The following is a 20,226-nucleotide window of genomic DNA, read 5'->3' as shown; positions in this document are numbered from 1 at the left end:
CCCGTCACGGGGCTCTCCCGGCCCGAGCGGGTGCAGGGGAGGAGTGAAACCGGTTCTCGGGTCAGCCCACCCCGGGATCTGGCAGAGGAGGGCAGGCCGATACTCGGGTGAGCCTGTGAAAACAGCCGGCATCTGCCCGGCGCGTCCGAGGGCCTCCAAATATGTGCACTCTGTCTGCATTGCTAATCAGGACCTCTGAGGAACCTAGGTAATTTCCAAACCCAAACCCTGCCCCGCCCAACACACACACACACACACACACACACACACACACACACACTCGCACCCCGGGTCTGTAGGAATTGCGCGCGCACACACACACACACACACTTTCGTACCCTGGGTCTGTAGGAATTTTGTACACACACACTCTCGCACCTCGGCTTTGTAGGAATAACACACGCTCTCACACCCTGGATTTGTAAGAATTGCACGCGCACACACACACATTTGCACCCCGGTTCTGTTGGAATTGCACGCACACACACACACACACTTTCGCACCGCAGGTCTGTAGAAATTGTACACACACACATACTCTTGAACCCCGGGTTTGTAAGAATTGTGCACACACACATACACACACACTCACACTCCGGATCTGTAGGGATTGTGGACACACACACACACTCTCTCACCCCGGATTTGTAGGAATAATACACTCTCTCGCACCCTGGGTTTGTAAGAATTGCGCGCGCTCACACACACAAACACACACACACACACAAACACACACACGCACCCCGGTTCTGTTGGAATTTCACACACACACACACACACACACACACACACTCGCACCCTGGGTCTGTTGGAATTGCTAATAGGTGCCCCTCCTGTCTGAGGACGTGCTGAGCAGCTGAATTCAGCAGAAAGGACGATCTGAAGGCAGTCTGTGCTCCAGGCCTCCCCCAGGGAGACGAGAGAGAGAGGTCAGCCTCTAGAACTGCCTGGAAGCTTAGACTTTCTTTTGGCAAAGGAGAGAAGTCCACCTCACCTGAGGCTAGGCCAAAAATCACTCTTTCCTGAGGGCCTGGCTTTCCCTGTAACTCAAAGGGCTACCTCTAGCGTAATATTTTTCTCAGTTTCACTAAATTGCTTTCTGTTGAATGATGGTGGGATCTTCGTTTCACAATTAAATCCATCTCCTACCATGACGGCGCCCCAGACTGGGCACGTCCACAAAGATTAGCTCCTGTGTCCTCACACAGCCCAACTGGGGCTGCTATTCACATCTGCCGGGGGAGGAAGGCGACAGAAAGGCCTTCCTAGGCTGTGCTGTTGATGTGAAGTCACACAGACTCGTTCCTTGCTGGGCCAGCTATTTAAACTCCCAGCTTGCTATACTAGGTCAATGGAAACGACTTCACCCTTGACTTCGTTTTCTCTGCAACCACTTCTCAGAAGCTATTTTCATTTCCTTCTTTCCCTATTTCTCTCCCTCTTCCTTTCTCTCCCTTCTCCGCAGGGTCACTCTTTCTAGACTCTGGGAAGTCTGGAGAGGAGGGAGGATTAAAGAGAAATGAAGGGGAGGGAGATGCTATCCATCAGGAAAGGACAAGGGCAGAGCTGGGACTTAATGCTCCTCCTGCCAAATTAATATGGTCAGAGAACCAGCTGGGTCGGGTCTGGACACGCTTTTCTGTTCTGCGGCTCGAAGGTTTTGTGTCTCTTCAGCTTCGGTGATCTTTGGTGCCCCTGAAGGCAAGTGGTACACCTGAATCATAAAGCTTCAGATGAGTTGAGTTCAAAGTTTTATTTTCTACTTTTAAAGCCCACAATAAATTAGGGCAAAGGTAGTTGGAATCCGGCCTCCTGCCCCAGCGTTCCTCGGAGATGATTAAGGTTGGCTTAAGCAATATGCTCTTGAGAAATCAGGTGTAAGGAGACCTGGGTGGAGGGAACCGGGGGTTGTTTGTGGAACTTCTTCTTCTCCTCTGAGGCATGTGCCAGTCTTTCTGGAGCAGTCCTGCAACTTTGCCACTAGAGCCACGTGGTGTCAACCTGCCTTCGCTCCGAAAGTCGCGGAACACAAGGCTTCCCAGCTGAGTACCGGGCTGGCCCGTGAATAAGGAGGAAAGCGGTCACTGTGAAGTGTGGGCCGCAGGCTTAGGACACCTCTTCACTCCCTCCACCTCTCTACCTCCACCCCCAGCATCTTCAGAAGCCTCGCTAGCTAATGTTCAGAGAGAAGTAATGCTTCAGAGCTCTGTCACCAATCGGAATGGAGTCTTTAGGATTAACGTGAGAGGATACAGTCAAAACAAACATTCTGCACAGATCTAAGTTGATCCTAAAGAAAGCAATTAATCCTCGCTGTTCTGTTGCCCTTATCTTTATGGGGAATCATATTTTGTCCCAACTCTCTAATGTTTTCACATTTCCAGAAGAATAGTCGTTTCTTTCTAAGACTCATAAAAATTACGGTGTTGGGGACATAAAAATTACGGTGTTGCAGATCTCTGGCCGCTGTAGCAAATAACATGCCTTGGAAACCTGGCCGCAGAGATGCCGTTGGTATGATTTTCCAGGTTGTGCCGGACTGTTTCCCCAGGGCCAACTCAGAGCCCCCAGGCCTCAGATGTATGTAGAGACAGGATGGGAAGTCAGAGCAACAGAAGGATGGGGACTTAAGGTGGCTTCGTTCCAAAGCCCTGGGATGGCCCCCCAGTCACACCAAATCCTGTCCTGGAAAATCTGTCTGCCCTCTCAAATCGGGTTCCCATAATAACAAAGACAAAGCTGGAAGTATCAGCTCCCTGTAGCACGAGCTTGTTGGTGTTTATTAATGCCTGCCTGGTGAATAGACGGGGACCTAGAAAGACAGGAAGAGAACAAAAGGAGATAAGTGAACCACCTTTCAAAGATAAAGGAAATCTTTCCCACTCCGCTTTGTACGGCGATCTAGACCCACGGGAAGTCCGAGGCACCTGGGTGGCTCAGTCGGTTAAGCGTCCGACTTCAGCTCAGGCCATGATCTCATGGTTGGTGAGTTTGAGCCCCGCGTCGGGCTCTGTGCCGACAGCTCGGAGCCTGGAGCTTGCTTCGGATTCTGTGTCTCCCTCTCTCCCTGCCCCTCCCCCACTCACACTCACTCTCTCTCAAAAGTGGAGAAACATTAAAAGAAAATTCAAATGTACTGGAAGTCAGACCCCGAAGACATACAAGCCCAAATTGATGCGCACATCATGCTGTCAGCTCCATGGGGTTTGCAAACAGCTGAAAAATGACTCCGTCCCTCGTGATTCTCCAAGACACTGTCCAGTGGACTTCGTGGACACCAGCTGCCTCTAAACCCCCCTGTTATTTACTGGAGGGTGCTCTGTAAAGAGGAAAGCACCTTGTTTTTTACTTTATTCCACAATTGTGGTCATTTTTATATCACAGTGGTTCCCAAAGCACTTTACAAAGGAATCTGAATTCATCTATTATTATGGGGAAAATACAGAATCTCAGGGAACCGAAATGAGAAAATCCTTTGGCTGAAATTATTTATTTTTTATAAAGTCTCTCAGTAACAAAGAACCTATCTGGGTGGTAAGTAGATTCAAAACCATGGGGAAATGACCCAAAGATTGCATTTTGTTTTTACTCTTTTGTTAATGCTCTCTGGGTCAGTTAGACAAATGAGAAAAGTCAATCATATTCAGAGTGGGGTAGTCTTTTACTTAGGGCTTGGACAACTATTTTGCTGGAAATATAAAAACATTAGAGAATTGAGACAAAATGTGATTCCACATAAAGATAAGGGAAACAGAGAACAGTAAGAATTCATTGCCCTCTTTAGAATCAGCTTAGATTTGTGCCGAATGTTGGTTTTGACTTTATTGCTTTAATCCTAAAGGCACCCTTACAAATCAACATTGACATGTGTCCTTAAAAAATAATGGGTACCCAACTCTTAATTACTTAAATCATAGTGCAGAAAGAATTTTCTAGAACCAGCAGACCAAGGGACCATTCATAGAAGGAGAGCAGGATGAACTGGACCTAGGGGGTGGGGAGGAAGCTATCTAAGTTCCTGATTGTTCCTTTTCTCAAAATTCTTTCTGGCAAAGATTTAATTGCACCAAATATCTATCAATTTTATGATGGTAAGACTATCAGACTTGTTTCATTAAACATTCTCTCTTCTCCTATAACTCTCTAAACAGGATTTTCCCATTTAGCACCCAATCAATCCAGAGTTCTGGTTGTACCATAACTTCAAAGATCCCTTGTATCAAATATTAATATTTGTATAGTTGTTAAAGTATTTAATGATGTGTACAGGGACTCTAAAATTAAATATAGCATGTCATTTATAGTCTTTTATAAAACTATACATGAACAATTACTTTCTCGCCTTCAGTTTTTGCTAGTGACTTATATTTTAAGTGGTATGTACAATTGTGAAACACTTTAAATTTTTTTTAATTTTTTAAATTTAATTTTTTTTATTGTTTGAGAGAGAGACAGAGTGTGAGTGGGGGAGGGGCAGAGAGAGAGAGCGGGAAATACAGAATCTGAAGCAGGCTCCAAGCTCTGAGTTGTCAGCACAGAGCCCGACGCAGGGCCCGAACCCACAAACGGTGAGATTATGACCTGAGCCAAAGTCAGATGCTTAACCGGCTGAGCCACCCAGGAGCCCCAACAATTTTTTTTTTTTAAAGAGAGAGCACAGGCAGGAGAGAGGGACTGAGAGCGAGAAACATAGAATCTTAAGCAGGCTCCACGTTCAACTTGGAGCCTGACGTGGGGCTCGATCCCATGACCCTGGGATCATGACCTGAGCCGAAACTAAGAGTCAGATGCTCAATTGACTGAGCCACCAAGGTGCCCCATGAAACACTTTTTAAAAAGTACAGCACTTAAGCAAAATCTTTTACATCATATAGTGTGGTGGTTTTCAAATGACGTTTTTCTAAATACTCTTTTCCGAAAAACATATTAAGTAGAAGACAAATAAATAAAACAGAAAAACAGAAATGTTGAGGGGGCAATGGAGGAACAGGTTTTAGGCCTTTCAGCCCTCCTAAGGGCCACAAAAGCACCTTTGAGAAACATTAGGGCATGAGGGAGTGTGAAAGCCAGGGTAGTGTTATAAGACTCGTCAAAAAGAAAATAAATAAAAGCCCGGTTAGATGACACAGCTCTTCCTTGCACCTGTATGTCAGTATGTATATTTTGTGTGCAGGTGTGTGTGTGAATTATCATTCAACTGATACGTAGTTCGTGTCTTTATCATTCTTACTCCCAAACTGCAACTTTGGCGGCATTTTATGATGGTGCAAATGGTTCTGTGTCTGTAAGTTTCACATTCTGAGTTTTTTCATCCTGGCAGCTCAGAAAAGGCCAGAAGGCAAGTTGGGCCACAATACGTGTGCCCTCGATGACGTTGTTTAGATACGTAGCTCTATTTTGTAAAATAACAGTGGCATCGCAAGAAACGATTGTCAGGTTATGATTAGAACTTTAGAGGCTGTTTCATCCCATAATGGTGATCTGTCTTCAGTTGAGAATACTGAGGTCCTGGAAGTTGAGGGAGATCACCAAGGTTATAGGGGTGCATTCCAGGCCCCAGCACAAGTCTCTGGGCCCCAAGTCACATGCTTTTTTTTCCACTACCGTGGGTCATGCACTGTATAAACTAATACGAAATTTTTACACCTTGAAAATAACAAAATGTAACTATTGACAGAAATCCATTATCTGTGCATTTGTTTAGACTAGTCCAGTCCGGTTCACGATTTAAGTCATAGTCAAGAAGCACAGCTTGTGTTTGATCGCAGATGGTGGAAACATCCTTAAGCAACACGTGTCACGGGGAAAGGATTTCAGGAGGTCACACGGGAAGACAAAGAACACCACGGTTCCCAAGCACTCGTGCATTCTTTGGAAAGTGGGGGTTTGCAAAACACACACTGAAACTGCAAATGTGAGGCGGAGATGGGAAAGCTGAAACTTTGGTGTAAATGAGCCTGATGCTTTTCCACACTGAGAGGTCCTTTCACACTTAACTCCTTGAGTAGCAAGTGGGGAGAGGCCATCCCAGAGGCTGATGCTCTCCGACAGCTTTTAATGTTTCTCTGGATGCAAAGGACGACTCCTTTGGCCTGTGTTGCATACGGATCGCCCAAATAAGAGAGCTTCATGTGGGTTTTAACTTGTCAAGCATATTTGTGCAAACGCCACATACATCTTCAAATTACATAATTGGACGTTTTATTTATAAGGCGCATTTCTTAAACATGCTATTCTCTGCTTCAGGCGAAGTTGGATTTGTTTGTTTTCGTTCTCTCAGAGCTTTTAAGAGAAATACTAAAGAAGGATTTGCTGTGAACCAAATCAATGCGCTAGTTTCCATTTTTGATTTTTTTGGCAGCTTCTGCTACTGCCGGGGAATATTAGCTCCTGTAATGTTAGTCGTTGTGTGCCTAATTGTATATACAATTAGGTTACATGCATTTCAATATTTGTAGATGCAAATGCTTCAGCGGGAACAAACACAGCAGGCTTCGGGGAGGTGGCTGGACTAGGGGGCGGGGCAAGTCTGTCCACAGCATCCCGTGATGAGTCTCCAGGCGGAGGCTTCACTGTTGTTCCATGTAGTTTGGCAAATGGAAGATACTTGTCTTTGTAAAAGCATCTGGGGGTCCTTGGGACAACGATCATGGCGGTTATCTGGTTTATTCAGACTATGTTATGTTCAGGATGGCCTTGATTTGTAAATGATATCGAATTGATACAGTATTTGAGGTTTCCTCAGAACAAAACTAAAAGGAAAAAGAGAAGTGCTTATTGTAGATCGGATAATACTTGCTCACCGCGCCTCGCAGGATTGGTGTGAATAAATAAATTTGAAAATTGTAAGGGACATTGCAAACTGTGAGGAACTCTTCCCGTTCACTGGTACAGATACGTATTTGTGTTACATTTCAGCGTGGAAGCAGAGATGAAAAATTCAGATGACCGTTTCTATCCACTCCACATGAAAACACGGGACGCTTATGGGTTTTTTCTTTGATAGCTGTACTGAAGTACAATTTACATGCCATAAAATCCAATCATTGTAAGTACACAGAGATTATTTTTTAGTAAACACATATAGTCCTGCAACCATCACTAGAACCCAGTTTTAGAGCATTTCCATGACCCCGGGAAGTTCCCGTATGCCCATTTGCAGTTAATTCCTTTTCTCACCCCAGCCCCACAAAATCACTGATGTGCTTACTGTCTCCATAAATTTCCCTTTTCTGGACATTTCATAGAAGTGGAGTCTTATGAACCTGGTGTCTTTCATTTAGCTTATGTTTTTGAAATTCATCTGTGTTGTAAGATACGTCAGTACTCGGTTCCTTGTTATTGCTGAATAGTATTCCATTGTGTGGGTATGCCACATTTTGTTCATCAGCTGAAAGACATTGGAGTTGTTTCGAGTGTCTGGCTATTGTGAAAAATGCTGCCATGAACATTCACATATGTGTCTTTGGACATTTTTTTTTTCATTTCTCTTGGGTAGATTCCTAGGAGTGAATTGTTGGGTTTTATGGAAAGTTTATGTTTAATGTTTTAAGGAACTGCTAATCTGTTATCCAGAGTGGCTCTGTCCTTTTATATTTCCATCAGCAGTGTGTGGGGGTTCCAATTTCTCCATATCCTTGCCAACAACTTGACATTGTCTCTTTGATGATAGCCAGCCTGGTGGGTGTGTGGTGATATGGCAATTTGGATTTGTGTTTCCCTAATGACTAATCGCGTTGAGCGTCTTTTTGTGTGCTTATTTGTCATTCATATATCTTAGTTTTTAAATCTCTAGTCAAATGTGCCTATTTTTAAAAACTGGGTTGATTGCTTGTCACTGAGCTAGACCCTGCTTGTCTTTTGCCATTTATTACCACTTCCCCCTCCACTGACATGCGGTCTCTCCTCTTCTGCTACCTTCCAACGTTACTATACTTCGGTACCGCTCTTTGATTTTTCAGTACGAACACATTTTTTTCCTCCAAACTTGATTTTTAAACGTCCTCAAGAAGAAGAGCACTTTCACCTTAGTTTTTTATAAGCCAGACCTGAATAGTAAAAATATTCTGAAAATAGTATATCCCCAATGAATATTTGTCACATAAATGATAGAAACTCATCATCTGTATGTAAATATCATCAGCACGCCTGGTATCATAATTTAGTAAGTCGCATTTAATTTTCTTGCATTATTACTCATTTTGTGTTGAAACCGGTTTCTTTTTATTTTTTTAAATGTTTTTTATTTCTTTTTGAGAGAGACAGAGACACAGCATGAGTGGGGGAGGTGCAGAGAGCGAAGAAAACACAGAATCCAAAGCAGGCTCCAGGCTCTGAGCTGTCAGCACAGAGCCCGACACGGGGCTCAAACTCACCAACCGTGAGATCATGACCTGAGCCGAAGTCAGACGCTTAACCGACTGAGCCACCCAGGTGCCCCTGAAAACCGTTTTTGAAAGGAAGGAGTGCTTCAGACAGTAAACCTAAATTTAATTATCAGAGAAAGATTAAAAAGAGATTCTGAGGAAACATTAATATTTTGTGGTAGTTAACATGTTAAAATAAATTCAAATTTTTAGGGACTATTTTTTTTTCTGCAAATGTCTCTGAGTGTCTTAACAAAAATAGCACGAGCCGTAATTATCAACATAGGCAACTCGCTCAAGTGTGCTCATGAGAAAGTTGAAAGCAAAGCAGGTGCTTCACCCACCACCCGCACTCTGCATCCCAAAGAAAAGACTTCTAATTATAAATATAAACTTACTTATGTATATGCCTGAATATAAAACAAAAACAACTTTCCCCATAACTAGTAAATAACAGGGGAAAAAAAAAAAAACTTTTGAGTCTTGCCTGGAAGGATGCCAAAGATACACACTTGAGAATATTTTAAGGTAATTAGCATTTTTGTCTCTGTGTCAGTAAAAATAGGCTTTTGCCTGCTACTAATTTTCTTTGGGTTAGTGAGACCATTGTATGAGTGAAGGGCTGTTAAAGGCCATTTATATTGTACAAACAGAGGCACAAATTAGAGAGGGCATGTTAATAAGGAGAGGGGGCTTATGAGTGCTCAATTATGAGCCCAGAACCCGCTTCTATTTTAGGGGGATAGAAAACACATCAATCTTGCTTTTAGAATATTTTCAATTAAAATGAACAGCACATGGCACACTAAACCAGCAAAGGCTGCGGCCATGTGGATTTTGAATAATTCTTACGTACCATCTTAGTATAAAAACTGATATACGTGTAATGGGCTGAAATATAATTTGAGATCCCAGAAGACCTAGGTCCCTGAGCTGCATAAGAAATTCTAAAGGAGAAGAAATATAAAACTGGACCATCTGTTTCACTTTTCAGCATGCAACCTTTCGAGTCGACTATTGGGAGGAGGATGCTGTTTAAACCTGAATAGGGATGAAATATAGTACATAAACTCACAACATATCATTAACTTCCTCTCTCCTAAGCACAATCAATAGCGTCTGCAAGCCCAGTTCTGCATGTTAAAGACAAAGCACAATGTTAGCTGCCCGGAGCATTCACTTCTCCCCACACTGAAACAATAGTGAGCAGATTACTCTCCGGCCCTAGGCAGTGCCTCCTGCCTAATTGGGGTGAGCAAATGCAGGCACCCACTCTGCACGGGCAAGTGTTTGGGGAATTTAATTATAGTTTGCATATGCAACCATATGCATATAAGCCCAGTGTGCACTTTCTTTAGCCACTACTCTCTGTGGCTTCCTAGCATGTTTTTTTGTATGAATTTAGGAAACCCTTTCAAGATACCGTCCCCCAAGTTACCTTTCCCCTTATGCAGAGTATCTATTTTAGAATTATAGCTAACCAGGCAGTCACTGTCCACATAATGCTCAGAGAGTGGAAACAGCAGTAAATAAAGCACTGAAGGGTGGCAAGAATGAACGCCTTTGGTCTCAAGGTACCCCCCAACGCTCCTCAAGAAGCCCGATGCCCAACTCCTGCAAACCACGATTGCACTGGATTTTTTGGCCTTTCTTTTTCAGGTGGTGCCAGTCCTCTCTCGAAACCTTTGTAACTATTAAGGCTGAAGTGCCATTTAAAGAAAAAGGAAGGCAAAGAAATGAGCTATAGGAAGTCGTGGTGAGTCATTTGTCAATGAATCCTTTCTTGAGCTCATTGGGAAAGCTGGTTTCAGGGTGATGGGATCATAGGCTTTACTTTGAATTTGTCCGTTATAACCTTAAAGCTTTCTTCAAGGGAGATACATAGGGTTCGTGTCTGATACACAATGTCTGTTGCTATGGAAAGGTTTGTACTTAACCATATTACAGTGGTCTGTTAGGAGCAGGAAGACCGGAATATCAGTTCATCCCTTTTTTAAACTGTGTTTTATGGCCTAAAACAAAACAAAACCGTACAGCACATACTTGTGACATTAGAAAACATTTTAAAGGCCTTTTTTCCATTGTGTGTGTCAAGAAACTGTTATGCATTTAAAGATGCACGGTAGCCTCTTACTATGGAATTTGGTAATAACGTTATAGATGTCAATGACGGTTGATTACCTAAGCTCCTCTGATATGTATACCTCTAAATTCATCTCCGTGTTGCATTTCTGAATTCTGCCTGAATGTCTACTGTTGGTGCCACAAGAGAGCTATCATTTTGGCATGTTACCTGGTACCGTGTTCTTGGTGAACAGGTTCAACACAAGGTAGTGCTATGAACACTGCTGTTCGTGAGTCTTCGGTTCAAAATGGAAAGGCAAAGCCCCCCACTAACATTCAAAGTTTGGCTTTCCTGGGACGCGTGAGTGGTTCAGTCCGTCAAGCGTCTGACTCTTGATTTCAGCTCATTCAGGATCCTAGGGTCGTGGGATCAAGCCCTGCACTGTGTAGAGCCTGTTTAAGATTCTCTCTCCCTCTCTCTCTCTCAAAAAAAATATTTTTTTTGGCTTTCCTGGCAAAATGCAGCAGTTGCTCAAACACAGTCTATACACGTTCAGCTTTCACATTTTTCTTTGTGTCAATTATTGCAAAGTACTGTTTGTTTCATTTTAAAAGAGTAACGTAGGCGTGCCTGGCTAGCTCAGTTTGAAGAGCGTGCAACTCTTGGTCTTAGGGTCGCGAGTTTGAGTCCCGCATGGGGTGTGGAGATTACTTAAATATTTAAAGTAAAAGCAGTGTGTATAGTACGGAGCTAACTCCTGCATTTGTTGGAAAACGTGTCGATTCCCAGCATGGACCCTAGAGTCAGGCTACCAGAGTGGGAGTCCCAATATGCATTTGTAGCCTGTGTAAACTTGGGCGAGCTTCTTAGCCTCTCTGTGTCTGTTTCAACATCTGTAAGACTGGAATAATAATAGCATCTATTTCTTAGAGCTGAAGAGGGGATTAAGGAGATAGTTCTGATGAAGCACTGTAAACAGTGCCTGGCACATAGTAGGTATGCACTAAGTGTTGGTTTAGTACATTGTTGCATGTTTTTATCATCCTACAATGTTTAACCTTGCCTTTTTGTATGAATATGGAGCCATTTCCCTTTACTCAGAAGCATTTAAAATGGTAGAATTTGGGGCATCGTGGTGGGATGTTTGAAAAATATGTGGGATTGGGGGACTTTCCTGTGTCCCACAAATACTACTAAGAACATAATTGACAGTTTCCCTGTGACTGTAGGGAAATTTTGGCCTTTAGATCTATAGTAAGTAGGATTCCCTCTTTGCCCGTTGTCCTGCTGAAAGCTCTTTTTTTTTGGTTTTAGGTAATGCAAATATAAAAGCAGTTTATGTAGATGTATATGTGTTACATCAATTGTTTACATTGATGCTTTATTAACAATCCTGATATGTTCTTAAATGTAGAAAGAGGTTTAAAATAATTTTGATAATTCACTCCACTAGGCAAAGCTTTGCCAGCGTCCCAAGTATAGTAAATGGAGAAAAAGAGAGACCTTATTTTGCACATATCCAAACTGATGCCTGAAGTTTCAGCCCAGACCTAGAATTGATTGTTATAGTTGACATTTATTCACAAGCAGTAGAACCACTATCAATAGGCCTGTTTTCTTTACTCAGAATATAATTTGGTATTGTGAAGTTAATCTGGCTATAATTGAATGGAATTTTTTGTTCTTCAAAGGTTTTTTTTTTTTTCCTTCACATTTCATTCATGTACTATCTCTAGTGAGGTCAAATTCCCCTGTAAATATTATCTGATTTATTCTCACAGCATCTCTAAGAGATAGGGTGCATTTGTCTATATTATTAACATCTGGTGTTAGAAGATCCACATTTACTTTGTTGGGAGTCACTGAAAATAAATCTCATGCAGACACTAATGGAAAATATAATAGGAGATAAATACAGGTATGCCTGCAAATGAAGATATTTTCCCACCTTTGAAATCTGTTGACTAAAAAGATAAAAAGTAGAACAACTTATGATGATTGAATAGTAATAAAAAGCAGCATTTAATCTAAATCTCTCCTTCCTGTGATTACAGCATGCTAAATATTACTCAATACCAGCGAGGCTGCTGATGAGCTATGTAAATGTTTTCCAATAAAATTAAATAGATTAGATTTGGAAAGAGAATGTTAATGTTTCTAAGGCTTTTAAAGAGTCTTCTTTATTTTTTTTTTGGAAGAGCCTTCTCTACAAACTTTTCTGAAAAAGACAGTTTCAGACCACGTCACGGTGTCCTGAGTTGTAGCTGACTGAGCGCCCTTATTTCCACGTGGCCAGAACGGACGGAGGCAACCGTCGTGGGTGAGAAGTTCTTGTCATTTGTGATCCTTTATTGTTAATTCTCTTCGTGTATTTGGCCTGCCGCTTTGTTTTGGTTGTCAGAGTTTGTTACTGAGACAAGAGTCCGATCATCCTGTTCCGACAGCCGCAGATTGAGTTGGCATGAAACACCATGAGGTGAGTCTAATTGCTGTTAATATTGGGAGGATGAATAATCCTATTAAAAAGGAGAACAGTTATAACAAAATAAATAAGTGGAGGCAAGTCTACATTACATGAAAGAAGGACAGCTTGATGAGGGGAAACCCATTAACCCAAAAGGAAACAGTTCTTTGCCTCCAATTTAGCAGTGGTGAGCAAGACCACATTCATACTGAATCAAAATGGAAACAATTTTTCTGAGTCAATTATAGACTTAAATATTAGGTTTTCTCTTATATGGCAAGAGAGACCCTACTGTGATTCCTAATTGTTAATAGAATATCAAAATGCCATGTTAGGTAGGTTTCTAGGGGAACTTTCATCCTGTTCCATAGGTACTATTAACGAGTCAAAAAAGGGAACTTTATGTTAGGTGGAGAGAACGATACTCTAAACCAGTGCTCCGCAAACTCAAGTGTCCATATCCATCCTTCTGGGATCTGGATAAATTGTGGATCCTGATTCAGTAGCTCCTAGGTGGGGCCTGAGTTGCTGCATTGGAGAGGCCCCCAGGAGATGCCCCGGCTGCTGATTCAGGACCCCTCTTGGAGAAGGCAGGCTGCAGGGAACTACTTTACAAAGAAATCCACACAATTATGGTGTAGCTTGCTTTGTCGCCGGAGTTGAATGGCATTGGGATAACAAAACCAAACCACTTGCTTTGCAAATGGAAGTGGAGAAAATGAGTCCATTTAAAGCTTCAAGGACTCCTTTACGTTTTTTTTAATTTTTTTTTTAATGTTTGTTATTTATTTTTTGAGAGAAAGAGAGAGAGAGAGAGAGACCACAGCAGGGGAGGGGCAGCGAGAGAGGGAGACACAGAATCTGAAGCAGGCTCCAGGCTCTGAGCTGTCAGCACAGAGCCCTACGTGGGGCTCGAACTCATGAACCACGAGATCATGACCTGAGCCGAAGTCAGACGCTTAACTGACTGAGCCCCCCAGGCGCCCTCCCTTTATGACTTTTTAAAAGTAATCTCCATACCCAGTGTGGGGCTCGAACTCATGACCCTGAGATCAAAAGCTGCATGCTCTACCAACTGAGCCAGCCAGGCGCCCCAAAGACACCTTGAAGGACAACTGGGATTACTGTTAAGGGTGAAGCTGTCATGGAACAGGCAGACAGGAAGAAAGTCTCCTGGTTCCTTCTGGAGCTTCATGCATAGCCTCCTTCAATACCTCTCTTCCTGTGGTCATAGTTATCAGATGGCTACAGGAAACATGGACACATTCTGTTCACACAATAGACTCCACGATTTCATGATGCCTGAGTAAGAGAGAGCATTGTGCTTCTCCTTCATCGTCCCACAAACTAAGTTGTGAAGAGAAAGCTTAACGCTGTAAGCACCTCACAGCAGGTACGTTTCACCCGTTCGGCCTCTGCCCAGCACATGCTGTTTATTGGTGGCTGTATAGTGGTAAGGTCATCTGACAGCCCTCAGCATAAAGTCTGGTGTTGTGGGCTCTCGAATGCATTAATCTTAATCAAACCGCGGATAGCTGAATAAGAGGGAGAACTTTGAATGATTACGGAGGCATTGGAGTCAGAAGAGCTTTAAGTGGGGGAAATGGATTTTGGACCCTTGAGCGCATGTTAAATATTCTGAATTTGGGGTAATCACAGACTCTCATTTATTACTTATCAGGTTAGTATGTAGGGACAGCATAAGGAGATGGTAGGAAAGGGCATTCCAACTTTACGGACAGTATGTGGGTGCATTAGTCTGCTCTGGTTGCCATAACATAACACCGTGGCCTTGGTGGCTTAAACGACAGACATTGATTTCTCAGTTCTGGAGGCTGGGAACTCCAAGACCCAGGTGCCAGCTGATTCAGTTCCTGGTAAGGAAGGGCCTTCTGCCTGGTTTGCAGGCAGGCTTCCTCTTGTGCCTCCGAGTGGCTGAGAGAGAGCGAGAGAGAGCCATCTCTCTGTCTTCCTCTTCTTATAAAGCTACTGATTTCATTCTGAGGGTCTTAACCTCATGATGCCCTACCTCATCTAGCCCTAAGCATCTTCCTAATGCCCCATCTCCAAATACCATCACATCGGGATAGGGCTTCAACATGTGAATTTGGGGGGGCCACAATTCAGTTAATAGCAGTGCAATAAAGGCTGATGAGACGGTGGTGACTTTGTAATTATAATACAAGCACAAAGATGAATACTGTTTTCTTGCTTTTCAACTTATTATATGCTTTTTATATTTGTTGTCTCTAAAACCACAAGTATAAGTGTATACATCATACTGATGTCAAGTCTGCAAATAAGGTCCCTGATGTTAGAGTCATCACATTATTGAAGGCTGCTCGTTCTAAAATTAATTTATTCCCCTACCCACAGTATAACCTTTTACAAAATTGTTATCATGTATTTATTGACTAACTCACATAATCTTAACTCTACAAAGACAAATTTAGTCCTACTTCACAAAGACAAATTTACATGTTAGAAAAAATATCTACACTTTCTAGTACACACTAGAAAGCCAACATGGCAGACAAATGTGACGTAGAAAGATTTGTTTGCTGGGGAGCCTGGGTGGCTCAGTAGGTTGAATGTCCGGCTCTTGGTTTCGGCTCAGGCCATGATCTCAGGGTTTCGTGAGTTCTAGCCCCATGTCAGGCTCTGCACTGGCAGCGTGCAGCCTGCTTGAGATTCTCTCTCTCCCTCTCTCTCTCTGCCCCTCCCCCACTCACACTGTCTCTATCTCTCTCAAAATAAATAAACTTAAAAGATTTTTTAAAAAAGAAAGACTCACTGGTACAAATTCATGGAAGTGATGGAGAAAATGGAACAACAAACTGCCCAGATGTCATGAAGCAAGAAACCAAAGTTAAAGCAAAAAGCACAAGACCTCTGGGGGTTTCGGCCCTGGGTAAAGGCCATTGGGGATGAGGAGGGACTGGGGAGGAGGAAGAGCTAGGGACAGGAGATGAGGCCTTAGACTCATTGGGCAGGGAGGCTGAAGCCAGTCTCCTGCAGAAAACCTGGAGACTGAGCAGAGCTAGTAGAACTCCACTCATCGGCCAATGGAAGGAGCCAGAGGTTTGCTGTTATTGAGGCTGAGAGTGAGCACAGGCCAGGGAAGGGACATCGTCTGAGGGAAACTGATACCAGCCCTGGGCCTCTTCCTAAGAGGCCTGAATTTATACTGTTTGCTTAGAAAGCTAACTGTAAGTCCATTTCCTTAGAATGCACTCTCTCAGCCAATCAATTAACATAAAAATACACCCAGAGCCTTGAGACCCCTAGGAATCTGACAGAAGCAGAGCATTCTATGAGATCACTTTCCCAACCTATGGGTCAGAAGCTGGTTAGTCCGCGAGGGCTATCCTAACAAAGTGCCACAGACTGGGTCGCTTAAGCAACAGAAGTTCCTCCCATTCATGGCGGCTGGAAGTCCAAGATGAAGACTTTAGCGGGTTTGCTTTCTCCGGAGGCCTCTCTGCTTCGCTTGCCTTCCTGTTGTGTCTTCACGTGGCCTTTCCTCTGTGTGCACGCATCCGTGGCGTCTCTTCCACTTCTCAAAAGGCCATCATTGGTCATCTCGGATTACCCTTAGGACCTTGTTTAATGTTAATCACTTCTTTAAAGGTCATATGTCTAAATACAGCCACGTGGGGGTTTAGGGCTACAATGTATGAGTTTAGGTGGGAAACTCAGTTTAGTTCCTAACAGAAGCCTCTCAGAAAAGCAACCGGAACCCGCGGAAGATGAACTCACAACCGTCACAACAAAATGTTACAACGTACACAAGGAGTGCCACCTTATAGGAGAGTCATCAGAGAGTTATCAAGAGACTCAGCACCAAAACAATTGCAGATGGCAGAACAAAAATCAGACACTCTGAAACAAATAGAATGAGCAAGCAAAAAGTTCTTAAAAAAGAATCGAAAACATAACGACACAACAGGATGCCTAAAGGGTAGGCAAATTTGGAAGGAAACAAATGGAATGTCTAGCAATGGAAAGTACACTCATTACAATCTCATCGGATCAGGTAACTTAGCGTATTAGACACATCTAAAGAGAAAATTAGCCAATTGGAAGATATATTTGAGGAAAGCACCTTGAGTGAAAGAGAGGAGATGATGGAGTGATGATAGATGTGCAAGACGGAATGAGAAGGTCCAACACACACCTACTATGTCTCAGGGAGACACAGGGAGAGAGGAGAAAATGGGAGGCAAACAATAGTCAAACAGAAAGTTAATGAAAATGTTCTATAGTGAAATATTAGAATCTAAAAATTGAAGAAACATACTGATTCCCAAGTAGGAAAAACAAAAACAAGTGTACATCTAGTTTGAGAAAAATCCAACAATTCCAACATTTCCCACAAAAGACATCTCAATAAATAGCAAAAAATTGGTTTCCTATAAAACATATCCTTTGATCATAAGGCCGTGAAATTAGAAATGAATAACCAACAATAGCTGCTAGGAAAATGAAAAATGACCATCATGTCAATAAAAAGGGTTTGAATGGCACAAACCGTATCAACAGATGCATTGAATCTTTTAAAGTTATATCAATATATACAAGAAAGTGCATCTTTACGGTATGTGGTACCTCATTATTTATAATTCCGGTTTCGTAAATACATCCTTTTCCTTTGCCTCATGGCTGTTTCTGAGACTGTTTTGTTAGCTGTGTCTGGCTGTGATACTAGAGAACCATATTTTGTTGGTACTTTACAAAGAGCTTTCTCATACATTCTGTCATCGTTTAATTTCTCCCACTTGGTGATATAAATCGGAGAGGCATTTGCGACATCCTTGACTAGCGTGCAAATCTCTTACCAATATGTGCAAGATAAGTACTGCTGGAGTCAGAAATCTCTTGCCAACCGATTTTGCTTTCTTCCACAGCATATAGAGACTTCCTCTGGGCTTTCCCAGTGAGCACAGCCTTACAGAGGAAAGTTACTGACCTTAAGGACTGAGGAGCTTGAGGACAGTATTCTCTCACCAGTATTAAGTGTTAGATACATGTATTAATGGATTCATCGTTAAAATGATTAGAAGAGAATGGCCTGAAATATGTGATGATGGGGCAGAGACTGCATCGATAGAAAAACTTATTTTTCCCTTAAAATCTGACTACGAAAATTAGACTTTTAAGAATTTATAATGTGTTTTGCAAAAGAAAAAAAATGTCTCGATTGACTTTAAAAAACATGATAACGTTGCCTTCGGGCTCCCTTAAGATTTAAAATTCTGTTGAGGATTACGTGCATGTAAATTCTTTAATAAACCACCCAGAGAGGTCTGCTTTGGAAAGATTTAATCCCTGAATGTGTTTCTAGAGAATTCTGGTTGCTATTCCAAATAGGGGCAGGCAGGCCAATGTGCCTTGGGGAGTGTTGCATGGGCCCAGTAGCAACTCCAGGCACAACCAAATGGCAAAGCATTTGACATATAATTCTCCCTTTTTTTATTTTTAGTTTTTGGTATATGTCACTGAGGTGTCTCCTCTCCTTTTCATTTCTATTTCTTTGTTTTTACCTGGAGCCAATCTTGACATCAACTCTCTATATTCACTGGCTTCCACAAGAAACACAGTCAGTCCAGGGACCCTTGGGTGGCTCAATCAGTTGAGTGTCCAGCTCTTGATTCCGGCTCAGGTCATGATCTCTCGGTTCGTAGGAGCGAGCCCTGAGTTGGGGTCTGTGCTGACAGCACAGAGCCTGCTTGGATTCTCTCTCTCCCTCTCTCTCGGCCCCTCCTCTCGTTCTCTGTAAGTAAATAAACATTGAAAAAAAAAGAAAGAAATACAATCAATCCAAAATCCTTAACGAAGACTTGTGGTGGCATCCTAAAAGGCTGTGTCCCACACTTTGCAAAGTTCCACCCCACAATCCCATTCAACATCTCTTACATCACCCTTGCTCCCCAGTTCCCAGCTATCAGGAGTCACCTATAAGGATGCCCTCTGTCACACAGCCTCAGCTGGAGACTCCGTTGATACACCTTCCCCCAGGATGTTCCCTAAAGTAATCCTGTTTGCCACCCACCTTGCCTATCATGCAGGGTAATTCAGTCACCAAGCCCAAGTTCCCTAGCTTATGCCAACACCCTGTAAACTGGTAGCTCTCCAGCTGCAAGAATTTATCCTCAGAGAGCAAAGCGGGTTACAATCAATAATAATTCTCTTACGTATAAAAGTAAATGCTTTATTAAACTAGCAGTACTGATATTTTTCCCCCAAAACCACCTTTGTCTTATGAATAAATTAAAATGTCAGGGCGCCTGGGTGGCTCAGTCAGTTGAGTGTCCAATTCTTGATCTCAGCTCAGGTTACCACCTGACAGTTTCTGAATTTGAGCCCCAAGTTGGGCTCTGTGCTAACAGTGCTGAGACTGCTTGGGATTCTCTCTCTCCCTTTCTGTCTCTGCCCCTCCCCTGCTCGTACGCCCTCTGCCTCTCAAAAAAAAATTAATAAATGTTTAAAAAATTTTTTTAAAAAGTTAGCCTCCAGCATATTGTTTTCTCTACCTCCCTTTAATTTTATCGGATTTTAATTTAGTCACTTCATTACAATAGTTGCAATTGAACAGACTGTTTTGTCCAAGGAATCATTTATTTCTTAAAGTTAGTCAATTGATTGAAAAACAAACAACTGAGCGCCAAAAAGTATTTGGAACTTTGTGGTTTGTACACATAGGTAAATAGTTATCTCCGTATAAAATCCTAGAATCATTAGTTTGTAGAAATTAGGGGTTCAATCAGAGAGTGATATGATTCTCAGAAATTGAGAAAAATTAGAGAATTTCATTTTACATAAATTAGCCTTTAGTGTTTACACTGCTTCATCCAGCATCATTATACCAAAATTTCTAGAGATAACGCTTTGATGAGAGTTAGTTAAGTCAAGTAAGGTGAAAACACTGCTGTTGATAAACTGCATGGCTGATTAACCACATCTTGGAAATGACCTTCCTGTAAAATTGTGTATGGAATCTAACAGTGATTACGTGTGTGTGTGTGTGTGTGTGTGTATATATATATATATATAATTTTTATATATAGTATGTATATATTTTATTTATGTATTACATGTATGTAATATATTACATTATAGTATGTATATATTACATGTATATATATTATTTTTTATATATAGTATGTATATATTTTATATATATATATTTTTTTAAGTTTATTTTGAGAAAGAGCACATGTGCACACGTGTGCAAGCAGGGGAGGGGCAGAAAGATATATACATATATATATATATATATATATATATTAATGTTTATTAAAAGAGAGACGGGAGGGGAGGGGCAGAAAGAG

General features: G+C 42.1%; 1 long non-coding RNA gene across 1 annotated transcript; it reads left to right on the top strand.

Moving 5' to 3' along the window:
• The first annotated feature begins 13 nt into the window (after positions 1 to 13).
• Positions 14 to 19,892, top strand: LOC128315464 (uncharacterized). The gene is made up of 4 exons (XR_008298239.1): positions 14 to 208; positions 10,026 to 10,122; positions 12,630 to 12,907; positions 17,803 to 19,892. It is a non-coding gene; the product is annotated as an uncharacterized LOC128315464 (long non-coding RNA).
• Positions 19,893 to 20,226: the final 334 nt, after the last annotated feature.

This window comes from Acinonyx jubatus, chromosome B2 (assembly GCF_027475565.1).
Source record: "Acinonyx jubatus isolate Ajub_Pintada_27869175 chromosome B2, VMU_Ajub_asm_v1.0, whole genome shotgun sequence".
Taxonomy (NCBI): Eukaryota; Metazoa; Chordata; class Mammalia; order Carnivora; family Felidae; genus Acinonyx; species Acinonyx jubatus.
This window is presented reverse-complemented; position numbering and strand designations above follow the sequence as displayed.